We start from the raw sequence: 16,684 nt of genomic DNA, 5'->3' as shown, positions 1-16,684 counted from the left end.
GTAGAATCACCAGTTTTATTCATATTTGGAAAGCCTTTGCTTTAACCCACAGCTCTCAAATCAAGATCTGGCCCCTAATCTCTAATTTTCCCTTGCTCAGTTCACCCCTCCCCAACATGTTGGATGTCTCCTGCAATTGATTGCCTAACCTGAATTTTAAACAGTAAATCCAGGTGCACAATGCCCCTCCCCATTGCATTAATGGAACCCTGCTCACAGGTCTCTGGATACAGCCAAGCATGGACAGAATATCCATTAGGGATTTGTAGTCACTGAAGATCTGAAGGAAGGGGTTAATCCCAACAGTTGCTTTGTGTTTCTGTGAAGACGCTGACCTCATTTCATAGGAAAGGAAGTTCCAATTTGGGGGTTCGGGGGAAGAGAAAAGAACTGCATGTACAATTTAAAAAGTACATTTCTTATGCACATGACATCTGTAATTAGAATGCACTGTAGATGTTACGCTCCTGTTGTATTACTGAAGGCTGGCATGTTACAATCAGTTTGCTTAAATTCCTGAAGTTACAATATTTATATTTCTTAACTTGCCATACCCTTGTGTTATGTGAGATGTTTAGCCATTTCACTGGGATGCCATAAATATTACTTGGCTGCTGCACATGCTCTTATGAAACACATCTGCATGTAAATTTAATATAATGAGATCTAAACAAATCTTAAACTATGCCTTTTCATATGGAGAGCTGTGTTCTTCATTGCAGTTTTTGCTTTGATGTCCAAAGATTATAAATGTTAAACCAGATTTGCTCACTTGCTCCCTCCCTCTTCCTTTGGCTCTTTATGGCACCACTGGGAATTAAAATCAGCCCACAAAGCCCATAAGGCCACTTAAAATGGCCTTTAAATGATAATTAAGTGGTGTAAAGGTCTTTGCTGTGTCTGATTGCTACTTTAATCTTATGATATGTCTCAAGTATTACATCAGAATTCTCTCTTTTTTTATTGTCATGTATTGAACTGAAGTGTCTCATTCATCTTTCTCTGTATTAGGTTTATAAACTCAACAAGAAGGTGTTCCAGGACTAACCACAATAAGATTATCTTTGAGATGCATTAAACGTGTGGAATTTATTTTATTTCAAACGAAACAAAGGCTATGAAGTGTAGCATTCTAGTTCCAAACATTACAGTGGTGCCTCGCTAGACGAATTTAATTTGTTCTAGGACTCAATTCGTCCTACGAAAAATTCGTCTAGCAAGTCACGGTTTCCCATAGGAATGCATTGAAACTTAATCAATGCGTTCCTATGGGCTCCGGGGGACTGGCGGTGGGGAAGGCAGGCAGGCAGGCGCTTGCTCTCTTGCCTGCCTGCCTTCTCCAGCCAAGAGAACTGTGTGCCAGGTGGCGGGGGGGAGAAGCGGGGGAGCAGATCGTTAAGCAGTGCCCGCCGCTCTTCGGATCCATCCCCCGGCTTGTCCCCCGGTTGTCCCCCGGTTGACAAGCCCCGGCAAGCAGCACCCACTGATCTTCGACTCCGTCCCCTGGCTGTGTGACAAGCGGGGTGGGGGAAAGGCAGAGGAACGATTCGTTCCTCCGCCTTTCCCCCCATCCCGCCCGACAGAGCCAGGATCGGATGAGGGTCTTCCCACGCTAATGTTCCGCTGGTCTCTGCCGGTTGCCCCTCACTGCTCGCGGCAACCGGCAGAGACCAGCAGAACACAAAGGGGAACCAGCTGCAGCGCGCGAAGAAGGCAAAGGAAGATCAGCTGAGAGGCGCTGAGAGCTCATCTTCCTTTGCCTTCTTCCCACGCTACAGCTTGTTCCCCTTTCGCTAGAGGAATGCCCTGTAGGTTTTGTGATCAGAGGTTTTAATGGCCATGCTTCGCAAGACGAAGTGGCAGCCATAGAAAACCTCGTCGTCTTGTGAGGCTCTTCGTTAAGCGAAAAATTCATCTAAAAGGCATTCGTCTAGCGAGGCACCACTGTATTCCCACAGCGAACTACTGCTACAAGCAGTGCCACTTGTTCAAAGCTTCAGGATCAGGCATCCCCAAACTTTGGCCCATCAGATGTTTTGGACTACAATTCCCATCTTCCCCGACCACTGGTCCTGTTAGCTAGGGATCATGGGAGTTGTAGGCCAAAACATCTGGAGGACCACAGTTTGGGGATGCTTGTTCTAGATTGTTTTAGAAATCTCATTACCAGATGACTTTTCATAGAACCTTTGCATTTCCTAGAAATCTAACAACAGAATAATAAAATGCAGCATAATGGAACACACACTCTCCCCTCCCTCAATAAATTCTTCTTATTTTGCTCTACAATGCACCTTATTTTTAAATGTTAGCGATAGGCCACAAATCTCCAGTGACGTCTCCTTCCAAAGGAAAGGAAACTCAGGTAAGAGTTGCCCCTGGAATGCTTCAACATCCGTCCAGGTGTATGGAGTGTTCAGAATGAAAGAGAGGACTACAAATATATTTGGGACAGTGAATACCATCTCATTCTTCTTCCTTTCTCTGCATGTGGAACCCTGGAAGGAGGGTGGGGGGAGAGGTAGCAGTAGTTAAAACGAGAAGCTACCAGGACGGGGACCAATATAGGAACTGAGAAAAAGAGATGGAGTTTAACAGGTGGATAGCCAGGAATGGTTGTCCATTAATCTGAATCTGGATCCAAACAGGAAGGCTGGTTTTGACCAGTGGTGAATGAAGAGGACTCAGACTCAAGCTCTGCTTCTTCAGGGCTCACATCACATGAATTGGCTTCATTGCTGTAAAGTACCAGGATGAACATCAGAAGAAATATTGAAGAGTAAATCAGGTGATTCTATCCGGGTCCTCTTTATGGAACGTGAAACAGTCAAGGGTATGCAATGCATGCATGAGGTTGAGCACTAGGGAAGAAATACTTGTATTTCTAGACCCGTGAAGGACAGAGCCTTTCCCTCAAATCTTCATCGCTACAATTGTAACAAAAATATACTGACAATAGAGATTACAAATTCCTGAACTATGTACTGTGTGAATCAACTTTTTTAATCTGTATATATTGCAATAAAAAACCAGGCACAAGGTTATACAAATAGCCAAAAAGTGATTGACATGCTAATAATGCCCAATCAAGCCGGTAATGCTCGTGTAACAAGCTCCTGAGAAAATAATATTTTTGGTCAATAATACATTTTTAAGCGAAGTGTTTGTTTTTAATTAGCCTCATATTTAGCTATTTAGTCATGCTGTGTCTATCAGCCATGGCTAAAAAGAAAATAACACAGGCTGACTTGAACTGTACTGTTGCCTTAAACTCTTTAACTTTCATCTCTTCCTTTTTGGCTTTCTTTTCTGCATTCCACCAGAGCTTGCTTGAAAGCATTGGGGGCATATCCCAGCTTGTCCTGTTTCTCCTCTTCCTGAGCGCTTCCTCTCTCAGAGAAGAATTAGGTGATTCTTGTAGGAGAGGACCTCCTGCTCTGCTGTTATACCTGGGATAACCAAACGGGGCGCCAGCCAGCCCTAGCCAGCAGGGCTAATGGTCAGGGATGATGGGAGTTGTAGTCCACTGCATCTGAGGGCTTGTTCAATGTGAGCTTGTTGACAGTGCTTACTCATAGTGCATGTCTGCTACCATAATAGCACTTCAGTTTACCCTTCCTCATAGGCCAGAGGTTGGAAACCCCAGGCCAGGGAATCAAATGCAGCCATCTAGGCCTCCTATCCGGCCCTTCAGGACACTCCTTTTCCCATGATGCCCCTGGATCTGCTTCACCCCCTCCTTGAGTGCTTCTGCTTGGTTGAAATGTGCCCTTGAACCAAGATAATGCTCCTTACTTGCATGGCTGGAGATGGCATGTAGACATCTTTGAACTCTGTACGGCTTGAATGTAGCCTACTAAGTCACATATCTTGCTCTGCCCAGTTTTTGCCTCTGACCATGTGGTTTCTATAGGGGGATGTGACCCCTGGGCAAATACAGTTCCCAAGCCCAGCCACTGGCAGATAAAATTTGAATTTACCACGTTAATAAATCAGCCGACCCTATCGAGGTGAGACAAAGAGATACATGTTGTTCCAACTATAAGATTCTATTAGTCTATGAATTGCACAAACCTGCATTTATGGGACACACTCAAATCTCTCCCACAGCACACACATAGTCTGGAGATGATATCCAATAATGCTCCATCTACAAACATGATTGGTTTTTGTGCAAGACAAGTGAGAAGGGCTGCTATGCACAAATGCCTACAGAGAAATGTTCTTGGTTCCCCAAACTGAAGCTGTGAAAGGAGGAAGGAAGAAGAAGGATGTCATGCAGCCTTTCTGGACTCTCGGATGACAAAATGAAATGAAACTTTAAATCCTCTACCAGTGCCGGATTTACATATAAGGTAAACAAGCAATAGCTTAGGGCCCCACTCTCTTGCCCCCCCCCAAAAAAAACCGAAGGAAAAAACACCTGGGTTTTTGCTGTTTAAAGAAATAATTAAGGAAGGGATAACAGTTATTACACACACACACACACACACACACACACACACACACACACACACACACACAAAATACAGATAGGTTTGGGGGGGCATTATCAGCCCTCCTCACTCACAAAATGATATTTCTGATGGCCAAGAAGGGGGATATCTGCATTCCCCTTGGGGAGCTGGGCAAGGCGGAGAGTTTTAAACTTCTTCACCCAACCCAGCAGCACAACGTCAATTTTATTTATCATCTTGGGGACAGACGTTGGGGTGGGAAGAAAAATCTGATCCAGGCCCCCAGGTCAAAAATGAGCCATCCCCAAACTACACAGATTAGCTTCTAGTCCCCTACAGGTTAGGGGAACTTGTACTTTAATAATTTCTAGAAGGATAGTGTGTTGGTCTCCAGCACTGTAAAGATGGACCAGTTTATTATACTACATTGGAATGCTTAAGATAACAGACAGCCATGCAGACAGCAAACACACTCACAGGTAATGACATTTATGCATTTCAATCCCACTTAGCCGTGTTCATCTCACTGAACTGGAATCTAAAGTGTTGAACATGTTCCCATGTCAACTGAATACATTTGGTTTTATTGGACTATTGACCATTTAAAATTCTGGTTGCCAGCTGTCTCTAAGGCAGTGTTTCCCAACCTTGTGCCTCCAGCTGTTTTCGGACTACAATTCCCATCATTCCTGACCACTGGTCTTGCTAGCTAGGGATGATGGGAATTGTAGTCTCAAAACATCTGGAGGCACAAGGTTGGGAAACACTGCACTAAGGCATGCAAAGCATGAAAGGTAATGGTAACATCAGATAACACAGGACTGATTTTTTTAGTTTTTCAATGTGCCAATAATAGTTTAATCCCATTCGGTACAGAACTACCCAAAACAAAGATGAAATTAAAAAGAAACCACGTGTTATGGCAGCAAACGCAGCAGGATATATAGGACCACATGTGGACATCTGAACACACCTTAAAACACATTTCCCCCTAATTCACACAGGCTACAATCTACTCATAGTTATCTGCATGGAACCAGTTCTATGAGTCCTAATTTTTGTCTCTTGGATTAAAGCCTCTGTAACTGGGTGGTGAATGTCTTTTCTTCATTCACAGAAACAGAGATAATTGAGAGACAGGTAGAAAGAACCAGAAAATACTCTTACTTCCCCATAAGGCAGATTATTTTAGGTTGAAATGCTGCTGACAGATTTGTCAGAGGCAAAAGAGCTTGCTACTCTTAGCTTGTTCTCATGCTAAAGTATTTGGATTCTTGGAAGTTCCCTCATTTCCAAATGTCAGCTTAAATCTACCCTCTGGCTAATCCTATCCACTGCTTCCCAGTTTCCATCAGATCCTCACAGACACAGGCCCAGCTGAGACATTACTTGGGCAGCATGGCTGCCACCAAGAAATCAAACCCATGTGGTTTGGCAGTCAGAGCGTTACAGAACTAAATGAAGGGGAGGTGCTTTTCACAACTATTTTCAGCAGCATTGACAAGTGTTCCCCCTATTGATGATTTTCCAGGGTGTGTGGTCTGAAAGGGGCTGAAAGGGTTTACCCATTCTGAATGAGGGCAATGTTTTCTGAGTTTGCTGTGCTTGCTTTCAGTGATGATAGCAGCACATAGCTCAGTTGATTGGCTCTGTAGTGTTTCAGCGCTGCCCTGTTCAGAGTGTGTTCCCACACTGGTTAGGATAACTTGTTTACATATATTTTTAATTCTTCTCACTGCTGTCCACATGATCCAGTCAGTCAAGGCCAATGCATCTAGTGTGATGACAGATTAGAAATGGCTATGCAGCAACAATTCTATTTAACAGGTAGGTAGCCGTGTTGGTCTGAGTCGAAGCAAAATAAAAAAATTCCTTCAGTAGCACCTTAAAGACCAACTAAGTTTATATTTTGGTATGAGCTTTCGTGTGCATGCACACTTCTTCAGATACACTAGAAACAGAAGTGTCAGACCCCACCACCCTCTGTATATATATAGGGTCTGACACTTCTGTTTCTAGTGTATCTGAAGAAGTGTGCATGCACACGAAAGCTCATACCAAAATATAAACTTAGTTGGTCTTTAAGGTGCTACTGAAGGAATTCTATTTAACACGTCTACGAAGCCATTGGGAGTGGTCTTTAGAAGATATGGAGCAAATTCTCATCACACATGCTCGTGAAACACAGTTCTATTTCTCTATAACATCAGACATTTTTGTTGTTGTTTAGTCGTTTAATCGTGTCCGACTCTTCGTGACCCCATAGACCAGAGCACGCCAGGCACTCCTGTCTTGCACTGCTTCCCGCAGTTTGGTCAAACTCATGTTCGTAGCTTCAAGAACACTGTCCAACCATCTCATCCTCTGTTGTCCCCTTCTCCTAGTGCCCTCAATCTTTCCCAACATCAGGGTCTTTCCCAAGGATTCTTCTCTTCTCACCAGCTTACCATTATCCATGGTTCTTACATCGGACATAGGAGTGGCCAAGTAGGCTCTGGACCAGTATCTGGGCACAATGGTGGGCTGGATGAGGCCCAATAAATTGAGTTTAAATCCTGGCAAGATGGAGGCCCTGCAGATGAGTGCCCTTTTTTGCTAGTTGTTTTTATTTTTATTGGCAAACTTTTTTTTGTTTGCTTTGGTATTTTGCTGTAAATATCAGAGCTATGAAATATTAGAGCTGAAGCAAGGGGGGCTGCTTTTATAGCTTTCCGTCTGTTAATTTTTATTTACATGATCGGTGAATGGCATTGTAGATTTGTATTTTGCTTTTCCTTCCAGGAGCTGAAGGTTGTGAACAATATCCCCCATCTCTTTTCTATTTGCAACAGCTCTCTGTGGGAGCCTAGGCTTAGTTAATATATGTACACTACCAGAAGTTCTTGCCAACAGATTAAGAGGGTGGGGTGGTGTATATACAGGGGGCTCAAGCCACATGCAGTTCACCAGTCCCAAGAAATCTTGTTGGCATCCCTGACTTTGATGCTTGAAGAAAGATATCTTCCCATCCCAGGCCTGCCAGTTATGTAGAGCCCAGAGAGACCCAGCTACTGTAGTCTTATGCCATCCAAGCAGAAGCATTGTCTCCCTACTTCGTTTTCCAAAGGCCACCAGTGTGGTCTGGCATATTTTAATTTCCCTATTCAACCAGGATTCAAAACTTTCTAGATCAGGGGTCAGCAACCTTTTTCAGCAGGGGGCCGGTCCACTGTCCCTCAGACTTGGGGACGACTATATTTTGAAAAAATAATAATGAACGAATTCCTATGCCCCACAAATAACCCAGAGATGCATTTTAAATAAAAGGACACATTCTACTCATGTAAAAACACCAGGCAGGCCCCACAAATAAGCCAGAGATGCATTTTAAATAAAAGCACACATTCTGCTCATGTAAAAACACCAGGCAGGCCTCACAAATAACCCAGAGATGCATTTTAAATAAAAGCACACATTCTGCTCATGTAAAAACACCAGGAAGGCCTCACAAATAACCCAGAAATGCATTTTAAATATAAGAACACATTCTACTCATGTCAAAACACGCTGATTCCCGGACTGTCCGTGGGCCAGAATTAGAAGGCGATTGGGCTGGATCCGGTCCCCGGGCCTTAGGTTGCCTAGCCATGGTCTAGTTGCTATTCAAAACTTCCATTTCGGCACAATCTCACGGAAAGCTGGTAAGTAGCCTTAAGATGTAGAAAGGAGAAGACCCTGTAAATATAAACAATGTGTGGTACCACATCCACTATGCCCTATGGTAGGGTGGTGAAGTGAAAAGGAGAACAGGACTCATGAACCTTTAATAGATTACCAGAAGAGCATCCACAGAAAAGTTCTCTTCTGGACAACTATTAAAGGTGCAGGGGTAACCCATACCTCTTTTTTACCTTGCTAACATACTGTGCAGTCTCAGGCCAGCCCCTCCCCCTTGTTGTAAGCCAAAAATTATGGAAGCTGATTAAATAGAGGGTCAAATTTAGTTTGACTCCTTTGTGGACTTTTTCTTGGACCAAAAAGACCTAAGGCGGTAACCAGAGGAGGAAAATGCCACTGAAAGGAAGAGGCAGTCAGTGTGTGGGGTGTGTGGGGGTGTGTGGAGGAGAGTCAACCAACAGTTCAACAAGTCAGGTGTTTAAGGTGAGTATTGTTTTGGTGATCTGTTCATACGCATCAACTGTGTTATTTTGAATATTGAAATCGGAGAGCATTCTCTTCAGCCAGTATAAATGCGCTGGCAGGTAATGTTTCCTTGACTAACTCCAGGATGTGTTTATCTAGATTGAACTAAAAAGTGAAATTAACACCATAAAATTCCCTTTCAAGTGGTAATTGCTAAGTCACTCTAGCTCACATATACAAAGTGACATTGCCTTTCACTTGGGTTAACAACTGTCCATAGATTATCTTCAGGGGGGTCTTCTGATATAACCATTGGACCATGCAAAAATGTTTTATATGATTGCCAAATTACTTCTGGAAAGGGGACCATGCCTTCAACAATTTTTTTTTATCATTGTCAGATATTCAACAGATGAAATCTTATGCGTAATTGTGGCTATTGAATTTCTGATTTACTTCATTTCATGTAGCTGTAAAAAGATACAGAATTTTTTGCTAGAAAAAGGAAAAAACTCTTTCAGGAATAATTCCTCAAAATTCTCAAGTGCTGTTCATTCATCTCCAATAGTTCCTGTCCACAATAAGTCATCTTAACATTGTGGTATCTATCAATATTGATGGAGGGCCCTATTGCCCAAGTACGGTAAACATAGGCTTTTGACATTGACATAATGCAATGAGAGAAGATGAAATTACTAGGTTTGTGAGGCCTGCCTGTGATGATCACTTTAATATGGCTGTTGCCACTAACCACAGAGCAGCTAGATCATTCAGCTTCCTGGATAGCCTTCTATCATCACAGTCAACAGAAGCTTGTCTGTGGCAGGCTGGGCATATCAATATTTTGTCTCCCATCTGAAAATAAAGCACTACAAAACACTTGTGCATTACATTAAATATTTTATTCATGCAAAATCACCAGCATCTCAAAAAGGCCAAATATGGAATATTTATTATGATTTGGCTTGAATCCTTATTATTACTTGTGGCTATATATTGATGTGTGCAAAGAATCAGAAATTATGGAAGCTGAAAAATTGAAAACACATGTTTTGAAGACAGAGTGAACAGGATAAAAGATCCAAATTTCAAATAGAAGTGCTAGAAGGCAAAACAAAGCTTTTGGCAAAGATGTATGATCTGTTGTTGGAGTGGTATACAAAAGATGAGTTGACAAAAGAAGTGATGATTAAATGGGCAAAAGATTTGGGGCATAATATTGAATATGATGCGTGGTTGAAACTATGGAATCAAACTTTAAGATTTACAGCATGTACTGCCTTGAAAGAAAATGTATATAAGATGATGTACAGATGGTATTTAACTCCAGTTAAGTTAGCTAAAATGTATAGAATGAGTGATAAAAGTTGCTGGAAATGTAAAGAGAAAGATGGTGAATTTTATCATATGTGGTGGACATGCGAAAAAGTTAAAAGATTTTGGGAAAGTTTATATAATGAATTGAAAAAGATGTTTAGATATACCTTTCCAAAAAAACCAGAAGCATTTTTGTTAGGAATAATAGGAGGAGAGATTAGAAAAGAAGATCAAACACTGTTTATGTATGCAACAACCGCGGCTAGGACTTTGTTAGCCCAAAAATGGAAATTACAGGAATTACCTACAATTGTGGAGTGGCAGATAAAAATGATGGACTATGCTGAACTTGCTAGATTGACATGCAAGATTCGTGACCAGGGGGAGACAAGGTTTCAAAAGGACTGGAGTAAATATGTGGACTATATGGAGAAAAACTGTAGATCATTAAAAACTCTTGCAGGATTAAAATAAACCTTACGAATTGACCAATATGTTAAAAAAGGAACTGCAAAAAAAGGAATTAATAAGAAACCCGCATGAAGGGAGGGGGGGAAGTCATAGCTCGGCGGAGCAAGGTAAAAGTTGTGAATATAAGATTTTGTATAAAAGATTGGTTTTTGTTAATTTGTTGAATTTGGAAAATTGGAATAAAATGTATTTAAAAAAAAAAAGAAGACAGAGTGAACAGAGGTTTATATAAGGAGCAGATTTATGCTTTTTCTGAGCTAGGCCAATAGCCCACTGATGGCAGTATTATTTAATCATGGTAAAGTAGCTTTTGAGAGTATCAGTCAGACATATTTCCCAGCTCAACTACCTGAGATCCTTTATAAAGATGTGCTAGGAATTGAACCTAGAGTATTTTCCATATTTGACTTTTTCCTACTTCCCTGCCTTAAAAAAAGAGAAAAGATGTGACTCACATAGTCAGTCATATTCTCTGTCTGATGATGTATAGCATTTATATGATTAGGTCTGTTTTTAAAAGATTGCGATGGTGACTTTGGTTTTAATTATTTTTGTGAACCATTTAATCTTAGGAGAAGCAAGATACAAATGTTTTCAATCAAACAATTAATCAAAATGTGATATATCCATCAAATGCAGTCAAAGGGGAGGCTTATCACCAGGTAAGTATAATTTCAGCTGGGTGTAAAACTGATCTGGGTCAATTTGAAAGTTCCAAGCATACATATGACAACTGTCATTATACTGTGGAAAACATTTCTTCTATGAGACTATGACTGCCAATCCATCTACATTTTGCAATGTACCTCTTAGCTACTTTTAAAAAGAAGGTATAGGCACAATATGACTGAAATGACTAAACATCAAGGATAAACTCAAAAGGATTTTTTTCTTTTTTCTTTTGCATTGGTCACCTGTACTCATAAAGAGAAAAATGTTCCAACTTGACCCTTGAGCAAATAATATAACCAGCAACCTGACATAAGATTTAACCAGATCCAAATGGGATATTTTAGCGGCTAGATTTTCCTTGAAATTATGCTGACAACAACAACAAAAAACATAAATCCCTGGACACTGTATAAACAGCAAAACCTGAATACCTTCAGTGATATCACACTGTAAATTGTTTATAAGCAGTACTTAGGGATATGTTCAGTAAACCGAGAATTCAGTTGGTGAGGTTGCAATATTTATTTAGTACATTCTATCTTTCCTCTAAGAAGTTCAAGGTGACATACATAGATCCTTCCCTATCTTCACCCCACTCCCTTTTTATGCTCACAACAGTCCTGTGAGGTTGATTAGATTGATGGGTGTGGGTGTGGGACACACGCACACACACACACACACAGAGAGAGAGAGAGAGAGAGGGAGAGAGAGAGAGAGAGAGAAAGGGAGAGAGAGAGAGAGAGAGAGAGAGAGAGAGAGAGAGAGAGAGAGAGAGAGAGAGAGAGAGAGGCTCAATATCACTCAGCGAGAGCTTAGGGAATTACTACAGTGGTACCTCTGGTTAAGAACTTAATTTGTTCTGGAGGTCCATTCTCAACCTGAAACAGTTCTTAACCTGAGGTACCACTTTAGCTAATGGGGCCTCCCGCTGCTGCCGCACCGCCACCACGCGATTTCTGTTCTCATCCTGAAGCAAAGTTCTTAACCCGAGGTACTATTTCTGGGTTAGCAGAGTCTGTAACCTGAAGCGTCTGTAACCTGAAGCCTCTGTAACCCGAGGTACCACTGTATAGGAAAAACATGTAGCAACTCTCTTTCAATGAGCACAACTTCCATCCCTAACAGAAAACTACCCATAGCAGCCAGTCCTTTCATTGTCCAAAATGCATTGTATATTAACAAGGCCAGCTATTTATGTTAGTTTCCACTTACATCCTCTTTGACTTGAAATTCATTGTCTAAAAAAAGGGGGGGGGGGAGTTCCAATTTATAACTTTCAAAATTTAAGCCTTGAGCCCTGACAAAGTTACTACTTGTTTAATAATGCATTTTAAATTACCCCTGCAAGACTGCAATATATTACTAGACCAATTTCATGCCCCTGTAAGCATAAAGATTGGTTCATAGATAAGAATGTATTTCAACAAGCGGTGGTTCAGATCCAATTTCTAAAATGTGACAGTCTCTAAGTCCTGGCATCTGGGAATAAAGTGTACACACCCCTGTCATTCCTGTGTTAAAATAGCTATTAATCACACATAACATCCAGTTCCTTCATTGTCCAAAAAGCTTTGCATATTAATAGGGTCAACAGTTAATGTTATTTTCCATTTATATCATTTCACCTTGAAATATTGATTTCTGTGTGGAAGAAGAAGATCCAATCATTGGAGCTATTTTATATTTTCTATACAATTTATACACAGTCGTGGCAGCAATGACAATGTTAGTAAATGGCTGGTTCTAACTGTGAACACAACCAACAACCTCCCCACCCCCAAATATTCAATGCATACTCAGTTGAAGATAACTTGTTGAAGGCTATATCTTTAATGTTGAGGTGCTCTTATTCATTTGACTAGAGTTCTGGAATTTCTAGAGAATTTCCCCCTTTTTGTTATGTCTCATTGCTTGTTCCTCATTTCTAGCACTTATTTCTGCAAAGCAAATCCATCAGCTACAACTCAAGCAAGGATTGATAGATCTGTCAACTTTGGTTTTCTCAATTCCTAATTTTTTCAGTCTTAAATTAAGTTCTCCACATTTCTGCAATGATTTGCAACCCCCACCCCAAATTATCATGACAGACCACCAGCATTTTAGTATGAATTACTCCTAACAAACCCATTTTTTATGCGGTTTTGACTAATGCAAGCAATTTCCACTAATATAATGCATTTTTGCATGTTATTTTCATGTTAATATTTTTATGCAGATTTCCCCTTAATATAGGCATTTTTTTGCAAAACAAAAATGGTCCACAATATCAGGAGAAGTGCAAATTTTGAAGATGCCCCGGGTCAGTTTTTGAATTATTTCAGAAAGTGCAAATTCGGTAAGTGAAAATAAAGCAGGTTCACCATTAATTGTGAACTGAATTGAATTTCTTCATAGCTATAACACTGAAAAGCAAGCATATGTGTAATTTTCCTTTGCACCCCTATTTTGTGGCCAATCCATTTTCCTTTTGCAGAAATTTAGCCTTTCATTCATAAAGAATTCATAGAGGTCTGAGCATTGTCGTCTTTGAGCCTTGGCACCTGCAGAATAACTCTGGCTTAACATCATAACTTTTAAACTAATTACATATAGAGTTCAAGAAGGTTTTTAAAAATAATTGCTAAAGAAACCCATGAGATTCTTAATGGCTGTGAGATTTGATACCTGCTGAGGAGTTCCCATTTGCAATTTGCCTGTGAAAAACTGCATTTACATGAGGGAATTATGATGGATCCTACACTCCTTTATTATTACTAATAGCAGTTGGGATTGTAGCGCCAAATGATGCGTGCGTTCTCTTTTAAAAGAGAAAAGTAAACTATAAGCCAAGTTAAATGAGCTTTAAAAGTGAACATGATTCATAACAGATACAATGTTAAGAACAGACAAAGCAAATGTAAATTATGTCCCTTTAATGGTAAAATGTTTAAGTGCATTTGCAATAGAGTTTGAAAAATTAAAACCATTCCCCCTCTATGCATATCTGATTAAAAAGGAAATTTGGAGTTTGCATTTGAAAGAATGGCGATGCAAACAGTACAGACAGCCGAAACGTCTACTTGAATTAGCTTGCTTGTGGAATGGTAGTCTTAAACTGATGATCACATATAATCTGCAATGTATTAAGAGCATATTTTTTATTGCCATCCCCGTATTACATTTCAAATGCCTTTCCATGGAATGTTTCAAAATGTCAACTAAAATTATTATATGCTTCACTGAAATGACATCTGTCCCTTCAGCACTCATCTAGGACTTTGTTATTGTGAGTATTTGGACAGTATAAAAACAGGAGATCACTTACCGTGGTTTTCTGTGTCTCAATCTAACTCTGTCCCATTTGGTGCAAACTTTGCATTCTTGCTAACACAGAATCCACAGAATGGATCTTCTTCATGTGTAGTTTTGCCTTAGTTTATCATAGGTTTAATGAACTCAACAGGCAACGTAAAACAATGATATATTTCGGACAAAGGAACAATCATGTGCAGTCAAATCCCTGCAGTTAAAAGCAAATTTCAATCTCCACTGTAATCTTCTCTTACTGCTCTGCAAATAATAGGCACTCAAAGCCAAATTCCACCTACGCCATCATGCACTGCAAAAATAGGGGGGAAAGCCCTTATCATTATAACCTTGCTGATGCCGTACTGAAATTTAGCCCTGCAATCATGGTGTGCGATATGTTCTAGTTTGACTAGTGTAAAATGTCCTTGGGGGATCCCTAGCATTACTGAATGATGAGATAAAAATATGTCAGCAAGCAAGCAAGCAAGCAAATAAAACTCTTAGTGATGGAGTTTCCTTAGCCCAACAAACAGCTGTATGAAAATACAGAAGTCCCCAGTGCAAAACAGTCACATCAGTTTGAATTCTGTTAGCAGTGGCATGCAGTGAATTTTTTCGTAGGGAAAGCTCCAGCTTGCATGGGCAATGTGGGGGACAATGTCCTGTGCATGAGAACGTGCATCCCTCCCTAAGCTGGGCAGAAGCTTCCCAAACTTTGGGAAGGAGGTGCCAGGCCTCTGACAGGATGTTGTATGTCTCCTTCCCAAAGCTGAGTGGGCTTCGGGAAGGTGGTGAGAGGGCTCTTGGACCCTGACGGAGCTTTGTGCCTCCCTCCCTAAGCAGGGCAGAAGCTTCCCAGGCTTTGGGGAGGAGGCACCAGGCTTTAATACTTCAATACTCTAATTTTCCAGGAACATTTAGGGGACTAGCCTAGTTCCCCTGGTCCACAGACGGCATGCACTGTCTGCGAGAATAGGCTACACTGAGTTTGTTCAGAAAACAGAGTCACCAAGTAGTTCGGCCATTTATCTGTCTGAGGGTCATAGGCCTTCAGAGAAAGCAAAACATACCAGCCATTATGGAAGGTTAATAGTCCCATGGAAGTGAGAGCTGGAAGTGAGAGCTGGACCATAAAGAAGGCTGGTTGCCAAAGAATTGATGCTTTTGAATTGTGGTGCTGGAGGAGACTCTTGAGAGTCCCATGGACTGCAAGAAGATCAAACCTATCCATTCTTAAGGAAATCAGCCCTGAGTGCTCACTGGAAGGACAGATCGTGAAGCTGAGGCTCCAATACTTTGGCCACCTCATGAGAAGAGAAGACTCCCTGGAAAAGACCCTGATGTTGGGAAAGATGGAGGGCACTAGGAGAAGAGGATGACAGAGGACGAGATGGTTGAATAGTGTTCTTGAAGCTACAAACATGAGTTTGACCAAACTGCGGGAGGCAGTGGAAGACAGGAGTGCCTGGCGTGCTCTGGTCCATGGGGTCACGAAGTTTCGGACATGAGTAAACGACTAAACAACAACAACAACAATTGTTCCATGAAGGCCATTTAACAGGAATGATGCCCTTGTCCTCCATTCAGTAGCAGAGCTTACTGGTTTTCATCCTCTTGTACAGGCATCCCCAAACTGCGGCCCTCCAGATGTTTTGGCCTACATCTCCCATGATCCCTAGCTAACAGGACCAATGGGCGGGGAAGATGGGAATTATAGTCCAAAACATCTGGAGGGCTGAAGTTTGGGGATGCCTGCTCTTGTCAGTTACCTAAGAAGGCACAGCCTACATTGCTCTGTGATGGGTAGAAAATGTCAGATTCCACCTAATATTTTAATGAAGGCTGGGCCTGGACACATTTAGTGTAGGCTGCTTTGGACTACACTTATTCTGAAGGTGTATTATTCTTGAAGTTACTTTCTTGTACAGCTAATGATAAACAACTAAACTAAAACAATATGTCGAAAAGAACCAAAGTCTTAAAGTTTTCAAGATGTTATTCTTCTAAAATGTTGATTTTTAAAAAACATGTTCTCAAAGATTTTCCTGAAGATTAAACAGTAGCCTAAATAAAGCCCTCAATTATATTCTAGAATGCAATGGAATTCAACAAGTAGCCACAAGAGCAGATTAAGGGTGATGTGTTTGCTTTGACTCTGAATTTACTTGTTTTCTGGGGTTTCCATTGCACAACTTGGCCTTAGAGCGGGTTTATGTTTTTATTTTGCTTTTCATGTTTCCCGTTCTTTCAAAATCAGATTAAAAACAATAAAATAATACACGTTCAAGTTTACTGAATGCGAAATACTCTATGATCAACATTTATCTCAACTACAGGTCTGGAATGCATAAAATGTA

This window comes from Zootoca vivipara, chromosome 2 (genome assembly GCF_963506605.1).
Source record: "Zootoca vivipara chromosome 2, rZooViv1.1, whole genome shotgun sequence".
In the NCBI taxonomy this organism is placed as follows: domain Eukaryota; kingdom Metazoa; phylum Chordata; class Lepidosauria; order Squamata; family Lacertidae; genus Zootoca; species Zootoca vivipara.
Note: the sequence above shows the minus strand (reverse complement) of the source record.